We start from the raw sequence: 10,170 nt of genomic DNA, 5'->3' as shown, positions 1-10,170 counted from the left end.
AAAGAAATTTGCCAGAGCACCGAAACAGTGGACAGTACACAGTGAGCAATGCTTTTTTTAAAGACATCTGCACAAGATATTTGACAATATTGCACAGAACTCTGAGTAACTGAATAACTCTGTTCATTATGTATGCATCCTGCAGAGGGGGTTGGAATTATACAGTCTGACTGCCACAGGTAGGAAAGACCACCTGTGGCATTCTGTGGTGCACCTCAGTGGTTTCAGTCTGTGGCTGAAGGTGCTCTGAAAGGATGTCAGTGTTGCACAAAGATTCATAATGTCACTGTCAAGACCATACTAACTCACTCTTCTTAAAGTTTAAAAAAAAAAAAAACTGTGGGTGAGGAGTTAAAGCAGTGTCCAAACATTCAGTTTAAAAACAAATGCACACAAACGTGCTGAGATGGGAACAGCTTAATGCTAACTTTAACACTGAAAATGCCACAGACACGCTACGCGTTAGCATCGCTCCTGTCTATGTTATACAGTACATCTATCAACGTTTCAGAAGACCATAACAGGTCAGTTTATCATAAAAAGGTATTACTCACAGATACATGCTCTTTAATGTTTAGCAGGGAAAAATTGAGAAAAAAGGAGTAAAAAGCAACAGGTTGCTTCAAGGGCCCTTGCTGCCCAATAAGGTGCCTGATGGAAAAGCACTAAATTAGGATTTAATGTTTCCTACTGAACAACAATGATAAAAAATCTTCTGCCCCACAACTGCAGAGGGAAGGGCTAAAGAACAACAACTTGTACGGAAAGCCTCACAGTATGTGGGTACCCACGATGGTCCCTGGACAAAGTGCAGAAGTCCCAGAAAACAAAGAGACCAGACAGACAGGAGATGGAGACAAGAAGAAGAGTGTCTCTCCCTTATTTAGCAGGAGTAAGGGAAAAACTACAGAGGATCTTCAGACAGCACAAAATCCCAGTTTACTTTAAACCGGTTAACACCTTGAGACAGAAATTAGTTCACCCTAAGGACAGGATCCCTAGTTACAAACAGAGCAATGTAGTGTATTCTATCAGATGTCAGGAAAATTGTAATGAACACTACATAGGTGAGACTAAGCGACCTTTACACAAAAGGCTATACCAGCACTGCAGAGAGGGTGCCAGTGGACCTCAGTCTGTAGTTCATCTCCACCTGAAAGACACTAACTACACATTTGAGGACAAGGAAGTTAAAATCTTAGCCAGAGAGAAGAAATGGTTTGAGAGAGGTGTCAAGGAAGCATTCTTTGTAAAACAGTTGAAACCCAGCCTTAACCGGGGAGGGGGTCTCAGACACACGCTTTGTCCCGTGTTTACAATGGGGTACTCAGGGACTTTTGATTGAGATATAATGCAAAATATACAAATGGTTTTCAATATTAACTTCAAATGTCAACAAAATCCACAATCCAAATCAGATCCTGATCAAACTTTGTCAGGTGATAGTGAGTGCTAGGCTGCACCTTATTTTCAAATATGACAGGGATTGGGGCACATTTGATTAAGAATGTAAAATATACATTAAATGGGATTTTCAATGTTACATTTGAAAGGCCACAAAACCTGTAATCCAGATCAGATCCGGACCAGACTTTGTCAGTCGGTAAAGGACACCATCCTACATAAGACATCTGAGCTTTTTTGACAGAGTTATGAATTCTTGAAAATTCATTTAAATGGGATTTTTCCCCATTTTCACCATTTTCCTGACTCTGACCTTGGACCTTGAAAACTGAATCAGTTCTTGCCTATCAGGATATGAATCCTTTGTAAAAAGAAAAAAATAACATATGAAAAACTGTGGGTTACAGGCTGTATACAAACAAACAGACAGACAACAGGTGTGAAAACATCCAACTTTGTTGGGGGAGGTAATAATGTCAAACATTAAAATAAGAAGTAGGGCTGCAGCTATTGATCATTTAGGAATCAAGTTATATCGATTATTCTGGCGATTAATCGAGTAATCGGGTGAAAAGTACTTTTGCGTTTTTAAACATCATAATCCAGGACTCTAAGCAATGGCATGATGTTGCTGCGCCAAAGTCTTGACGTATTGCTGAAATGGTGATGGAATGTGGCTTTGTTTTGTTTTTTCCTGAACTTATAATTTGAGGGTTTTTTTTTTTTTTTTTTTTTTTTTTAATAAAGGTTGGTGGACTGGGTCCCCTTCGTGATTTTTTTTTTTATCCCTCTTTCTCTGCAATTCAGCAGAGCATTTCAGTTGGAGGTTGAACATGCAAGCAACAATTCAGTTAATTTTTCAGAAAATCTGTGCTCAACAAGCAGACAATTTGAACCCGAGAGCTGAGCAGAAATTTGCCACTAACCACAGCTAGAACACTGTGGAAGAGAGCTCTCTCAATCAGCCCGGCTTCAGAAAATCTCCCCCTACTCCCACTTGGCAGTAAACAAGCAGAGAGCAAACAACAGTAGTTGAGAGGATTCACAGTGGCTCTTCTCCAGTATTGGAAAATGTCGCAGGTTGGATCGGTATTTTCCAATATGCGAATTCTGTCGGTATCAGAACCCGATACCAATTTGGGATTGGCTCGGTCCCATCCCTATTTGTGAAACGTTGTGTGCTGCCCAAAAAAGCGAAAATTAAGTGCGAGTCTGAGCAAAACACAGAAGAAAGTGGACTTTGCGGAGAGGATCTTTCAGAGACTGTTTGTCAGTGCGGCCAGGGACGGAGCTGTGACTCACCCGGTGGTGAGGGGAGTACTGAGAGAAAAATACACAAACACACTGCTTCACTTTAAATGTGCAGTAAACTATTTCAGATGATCAGCGTGGACTCTCTCTCTTAAAAGGCTTTATTTAATTCTGTCATGTTGAAAAGCTTTAGCTTTTGATGCTAAATTGATTAGAGGCCGAGAGCACTCTGCAGGACTGTTTTGCTACAACAGACTGGGATGTGTTTCGAGTTGCAGCCACACGGGAAGACTCCTCTGTTAGTGTAGAGGACTATGCTAATGTACCCCGTATGTGGCTGGGTACATTAGCACGTGTGTAGAGAACATCATGCCCACCATACAGTCAGGAAGTTTCCCAACCAAGAGCCCTGGGTTAAACAGGGATGTACAGCACTTGCTGCGTGCTCGATTGACTGCATTTAGATCTGGCAATGAAGCTGAGTACAAAGCTGTGCAGTACAGACTGGAGAAAGCCATAAGAGCGGCAAAAAGACAGCATAGAGCCAGGACGGAGGATTTCTACTCTCATGCTGATCCCAGGAGGATGTGACAATGCCTGGACCACATCACAGACTTTAGGACTGGATCTAGAACCATCCATATTAGTTCCTCAGGCAGCCTGTCAGATGACCTCAATGTGTTTAACAAACACTTTGAGAGTCCCTCCCCAATTACCTCAGAATATATACACACCATCAGTCACTTTAGCCACCACCTCCCTCCTCCCAGCTTGTCATTCCACCAGCACAGGTACTTAAAGCCCTGAGGAGCATCCAGCCCCGGAAAGCTGTCGGGCCAGACAATTATACCCGGTAGCGCCCTCAGAGTTTGGGCTAACAAGGTGGCTGATGTTCTTACATTCATTTTCAACCTTTCCCTCAGTCAAGGCATCATTCCCACCTGTTACAAGACCACCACCATTGTTCCACAACCTAAGAAGCATCCCCCAATTTGCCTGAATGATTTCAGACAGTGGCACTCACTCCAATCATTATGAAGTACTTTGAGAGAGTGGTACTGGCCCACATTCAGAGCAGTATACCAGATACTACTGATCCCTTGCAGTACGCCTACAGGCACAATAGGTCCACCTCCGATGCCATTGCCGCTGCTCTTCACATTTCCCTCTCTCACTGGAAAATAAAGACTCCTACATCAGGATACTCTTTACTGACTACAGTTCTGCTTTTAACACGGTTGTCTCGCCACAAACTCACTCACAAACTGTCAGTACTTGGACTTCACCCCACCTTTTGTGACTGGATTTCCTGACAGGCAAGGCCTCAGTCTGTCAGGATTGGGAACAGGACTTCAGCCAGTATCACCACTAACACTGGAACCTCACAGGGCTGTGTCCTTAGCCCTATTCTCTACAGCTTATTCACCCATGACTGTGTTGCCTCCCAACCTGACAACACCATCCTGAAGTTTGCTGACGACACTGCAGTGACAGGATGTACCACTGGTGGGGACAAAGCGGCCTACAGGAGGGAGGTGTACAGTCTGGTAACATGGTGTGGGGACAACAACCTCATTCTCAACACAGACAAGACCAAGAAGATGATAATAGACATGAGGAAGAAGAGGGTACCTCATCAGCCACTGTTTATCCGAGACCTTGAAGTGGAGAGGGTGAGCAGCTTTAAATATTTGGGGGTCCACATCAGTGATGACCTCACCTGGACACTGAACATCACACTGGTGGTGAGGAGGGCTCAACAGCGGCTGTACTTTCTGAGGAGGCTGAAGAAATTTGGCATATCACCCAAGATCCTCAGCAACTTCTACAGCTGCATTATTGAGTCCATCTTCACCACCTGCATCACTGTGTGGTATGGCAGCTCAACTGTGAAGGACCGCAAACGCCTGCAGAGACTGGTAAAAACTGCATCTAAGGTCATCTGGACACCACAACCCTCTCTGCAGAGCATTTACCACCGCAGAGTCCACAGGAGAGCTGCCTCCATTTTCAGAGACTTTTCTTTTTGGCATTCGGTGGCAAAGTAAGAATTTCATTGTGCAGGGAAACATGTTTCTTTACTGTGCATATGACAATAAAGCTTTGAGTTTGATTAGCATTTACACGGCTTATGTGCATGCTCTAGTCTTCTTCTGCAGATGTTACAACCGCCAAACACAGGCCTGGCATATGTACTACAACGTTAAATGGAGCTTCGAGGCACAGAATTTGCCTCGAACATTCTTTGTAATCGAATTATTCAAGTTACTCGAATAATCGTTTCAGCCAAAATAAGAAGAAAAAACACTGAATTTAATGTAATAATTTACACTAAAAACACTGAAAAATATGTCATATTTTTATAACAACATTCTTCCAAGAGCCCACAAGTGTTACCATTGTTGTTGGTGGTGGTGGGGGTGACGAAAGAAACCACAAAGCAACCACACAATGAAAGGGTGCACCCAACCACTCTATAGAGACTGGAGCAAAGCAACACTGATAAAGGACACAGGCCCCAAGTTCCAACAACAGACAAGATGTGAAACCCCACAACAGAAGCGGGCAAATAGGCTGCAGGACGACGTGTCATGGCGAGCGCCAACAGCACCCAAAGCACTCTAAGGGACCAGGCTCCCACACTGGAGCCAAGTGAATGACAACCTACATGTTGTAGATAAACAGAAGCAACTGTGGCCACCAGGACCCTGTGATTAGTGCTACAGTCTCACCACTAGAGGCCAGTATTTCACTGTCCAATCAGCAGCAGCAATCACATCTTTATCAGATGGTCATTAAGTATGTTAAAATGCATCAACATTGTTCAAAATAGCAGGTTCACTGGTCTTCACCTGTATCTATCAGATCTCAAACATGTAAGAGCTGAATATAGCTTAGTTTTTATAGACTTTTATAGTTACTTTTGCAGACCCACTCACTGACTCCATGAACTGAATACGTGCTCTAATCACAAACAATAAAAACAACACACTCACTCTTTGGTTTGAGCCTAAACTGACCATTTTATATATTTAGACATTCACTGATGAAAAGGACAAAAAAGTTATTTTACGTTGGATGATGTAAATTGAGTCAATCCCAGATTTCACACTTACCAATACATGGTTTTAAGTGTCTGCGTGGACCTGAGTTGTTGGCTGGTTCTGATCCTCCACAGTCGTCTCCATGAGGCTTCTGTTTTCACTGTTCTGTGTTCGGTTGAGTTGTTGTAAAGAAGCTCCACTTCATCTCTTTGGCTTTGATGAAGCTGTGATGACTGTGGTTTTTCTTCATCTTCACTCTTCAGAGAAAGAGAGATTCAAATCTGATGTCACTCATTGACTGTCCACATTATGTATATAGCAAGTGATCAGATGCAATCTGTGTGTCTGTCTGACAATCCACATTTAACTCTGATCCACATCAATTACTTTTGTAATGCAGTCACACATATGTAAAGAGACACATGACTGCTGCACTCTGTTACTCACACAGACCTCTGACTGATTATAGAAAGACTTGTGGTTCTTTGTCATTCAGATGACCAAAAATAATTCAATAAAATCTAAAAACAGTCTGGATAAATAAAAATCAGATTTGGGCTAGAATGTTTGGTGGAAGAACCCACCCAAAAGGCCTTCAACTTAAACATCCAAAGAAACTTCCCCCACATTCCAAGGGAGGTCAGGGACATGGAAACAGTGTGGTCCATGTTCAAGGCCTCCCACGTTGAGACAGCTGGTTTGAGCTGTGACCAGACGGTTGTCAGCACTTGTCGTGGCAGCAACCCAAGAACCCACTGGTGCATACCTGTGGCAAGGGAAGCCACCGGGCTGAAGAAGGATGCCTTTCATGCCTGGTTGGCACAGAGGTCACCGGAATCATTGGGTGGGTACTGGCAAGCCAGAAGGACTGCAGCCTCAGTGGTTGCTGAAATAAAAACTTGGGTGTGGGAGGAGTTTGGATAGGGGTTTTTGGTCAGCCTCCAAGCGGTTCTGGCAAACTGTCAGACAACTCATGAAAGGGAGGCAGTTTGTAGCCCAGGCTGTGTTCAATGAGAAAGGAGAGCTGCTGAACTGGACTTAGGAGAATAACAAACAGGCGGTGGAAAGAACACTTTAAGGATCTCCTCAACCCTACTGACATGCCATCCGTTGAGAAGGTATTGATGGAACACTCTGACAGATCTGGTGCAATTACCCTTGCGGAAGTCACAGAGGTAATCCAAAAAGGGGACAGAAGAGTGTGTTCCAATTATAACAGACTCACACTACTCAGCCTCCCTGGGAAAACCTATGTTGGGTTACGAGAGAGGAGACTTAGACAATAAGTCGAACCTCAGATTCAGGAGGAGCAATGCAGGTTCTGACCTGGTCATGGAACGGTGGAGCAGCTCTTTACAGTGGCAAGGATATTGGAAAAGTCTTGGCAGTATGTCCAACCAGTCTCCATGACTTTTGTGAACTTGGAAAAGACGTACAACCATGTACCACAAGGCGCTATGACAGTATGGGTACCAAAACTGCTACAAACCGCGTGACCAAAGAAGAACCCGCGTCTACATTCTCTGCATCACATTGGATCTGTTTGCGGTGGGTGTTTTACTCCGCCACGGCTATCCGCTGTCACCAATCTTGTTCATGATGTTCATGAATGTGATTAAAAGGCGCAGTCGGGGACTGGAGGGTGTCTAGTTTGGTGACCTCAGAATTCCATCTCTGCTTTTTATGGATGATGTGGTTCATCAGACAGTTACCTCCGATGTGCATTGAGCAGGTTTGGGGCAGAGTCTGAAGCAACTGGGATGAATGTCAGCACCTCCAAGTCTGAGACCATGATCCTCTATCGGAAAAGGGCGGATTGTCCTCTCTGGGTCAGGAGGCAGTTACTGCCCCAAGTGGAGTTCAAGTATCTCTGGGTCTTCTTCACAAGTGAGTAAGATGGAGCGTGAGATCGGGAGATGGATTGGGACAGCATGTGAGGTCCTGCCAATGTCATGCCAGACCGTAGTTGTGAGGAAGAACCTGAGTCAAAAGGTGAGACTCTCGATTTACCAGTTGATTTATGCTCCTATCCTCAACTATGATCATGAACTATGGGTAATGACTGAAAGAACAAGGTACAAGGTGTGAAAATGAGGTTCTTATGTTGGGTATTTACACTCTAGGACAGGGTGAGAACCTCAACTACGCAGGAGGGACTTGGAGTTAAGCCACTGCTTCTTCATACTGAAAGTACCCAGCCGACGTGGTTCGGGCATCTGCTGAGGAAAACCCCAGGTCTACTTTCTAGGGAGATCTTCCAGGTACGTCCAAATGGTGGTAGGCCCAGGGGAAGACCCAGGACATGCTGGAGGGATTATATCTCCTAGCTGGCTTGGGAATGCCTCTGGATCCCCCAGGATGTGTTAGAGGATGTGGTCAAGGATAGGAAAGTGTGGGATGAGCTGTTGGGTCTCCTCCACCGCAACCAAGACACAGATAACCAGTGAATGAAGGAAAATGAATGAATGAAGGATTCGGGTTGGCAATGTGAACAAGTCCTGAGTGATACCAGCCTCCCCCAGCTCATGAAGCTGCTTTCCCTTCTGACTTACCCAGAGTTCCTCCTGTTCCTCTTTAATGATTGGAAGCTCAGTGCCCATCTCGTACAAACACAGATTCCCTTCCTGCTGCTCAGGGAGAACTTCTTCTTTAACTTACCCAGAGTTCCTCCTGTTCCTCTTTAATGATTGGAAGCTCAGTGCCCATCTCGTACAAACACAGATTCCCTTCCTGCTGCTCAGGAGAACTTCTTCTTTACTCGCCAACAGCTGCTGCATGTCTGCAAGGAAGAATTTAAATGAATAAAATTCAGAAAACATTAAGATAAAGCATTAGATTGGCATGTCAGTGACCCAACTACAGCATACTAAGGAATTCAGTTCAGGTTTGGGAGCATGTGCTGGTATTTTATATTGCTGCTTCCACAACAGTAATGAACTGCACTGGATCCTGGTTATTAACAAATCTGCAAAGCCACCTTCTTCTTTGTCTTTCGGCTGTTCCCGTTAGGGGTCGCCACAGCAAATCAATCGTTTCCATCTCACCCTGTCCTCTGTATCTTCCTCTGTCGCACCAACCACCTGCATGTCCTCTCTCAGCACATCCATGAACCTCCTCTTTGGTCTCCCTCTTCTCCTCCTGCCTGGTGGATCCATCCTCAGCATCCTTCTCCCTATATATACTGGGTCCCTCCTCTGCACAGGTCCAAACCATCTCAATCTCACCTCTCTGACTTCATTCCTAATCTTGTCCATTCTTGTCACTCCCAAAGAGAATCTCAACATCTTCAGCTCTGCCACCTCCAGCTCTGCCTCCTGTCTTTTTGTTAGTGCCACCGTCTCTAAACCATACAACATAGCTGGTCTCACTACTGTTTTGTAAACTTTCCCCTTCACTCTTGCTGATATTCTTCGGTCACAAATCACTCCTGCCACCTTTCTCCACCCACTCCATCCTGCCTGCACTCTCTTCTTCACCTCTCTACCACACTCTCCATTACTTTGAACAGTTGACCCCAAATATTTAAACTCATCTACTTTCACCACTTCTACTCCGTGTGACTGCACTATTCCACTGGGCTCCCTCTCATTCACACACATGTACTCAGCCTTGCTTCTACTGACTTTCATTCCCCTTCTCTCCAAAGCATATCTCCACTTCTCCAGACTAGACTCAACTTGCTCTCTACTCTCACTACAGATCACAATGTCCTCTGCAAACATCACAGTCCATGGGGACTCCTGTCTGATCTCATCCATCAACCTGTCAATCACCACTGCAAACAAGAAAGGACTCAGAGCTGATCCTTGGTGTAATCCCACCTCCACCTTGAATGAGTCTGTCATTCCGACTGCGCATCTCACCGCTGTCACACTATTCTTGTACATGTCCTGCACTACCCTAACATACTTCTCTGCCACTCCAGACTTCCTCATACAATACCACAACTCTTCTCTTGGCACCCTATCATAAGCTTTTTCTAAGTCCACCAACACACAATGTAACTCTTTCTGTCCTTCTCTGTACTTTTCCAACAGTATTCTCAGAGCAAACATTGCATCTGTAGTGCTCTTTCTCGGCATGAAACCATATTGCTGCTCACAGATCTTCACCTGTTTTCTAAGCCTAGCTTCTACTACTCTTTCCCATAACTTCATGCTGTGGCTGATCAGCTTTATGCCTCTGTAGTTACTGCAGCTCTGCACATCACCCTTGTTCTTGAAAATAGGAACCAGCACACTTCGTCTCCACTCCTCAGGCATCCTCTCACTTTCCAAGATTTTATTAAACAATCTGGTTAGAAACTCTACTGCCATCTCTCCTAGACATTTCCATGCCTCCACTGGAATGTCCATCTGGACCAACTGCCTTTCCACTCTTCATCCTCTTCATAGCAGCCCTCACTTCTTCCTTGCTAATCTCTTGTACTTCCTGATTTACTCTCACCACATCATCCAGCCTTTTCTCTCGC

The sequence above is a fragment of the Thalassophryne amazonica genome, chromosome 23, assembly GCF_902500255.1.
Source record: "Thalassophryne amazonica chromosome 23, fThaAma1.1, whole genome shotgun sequence".
NCBI classification, from domain to species: Eukaryota; Metazoa; Chordata; class Actinopteri; order Batrachoidiformes; family Batrachoididae; genus Thalassophryne; species Thalassophryne amazonica.
The sequence above is the reverse complement of the archived record's forward strand: the minus strand, read 5'-3'. Positions refer to the sequence as shown.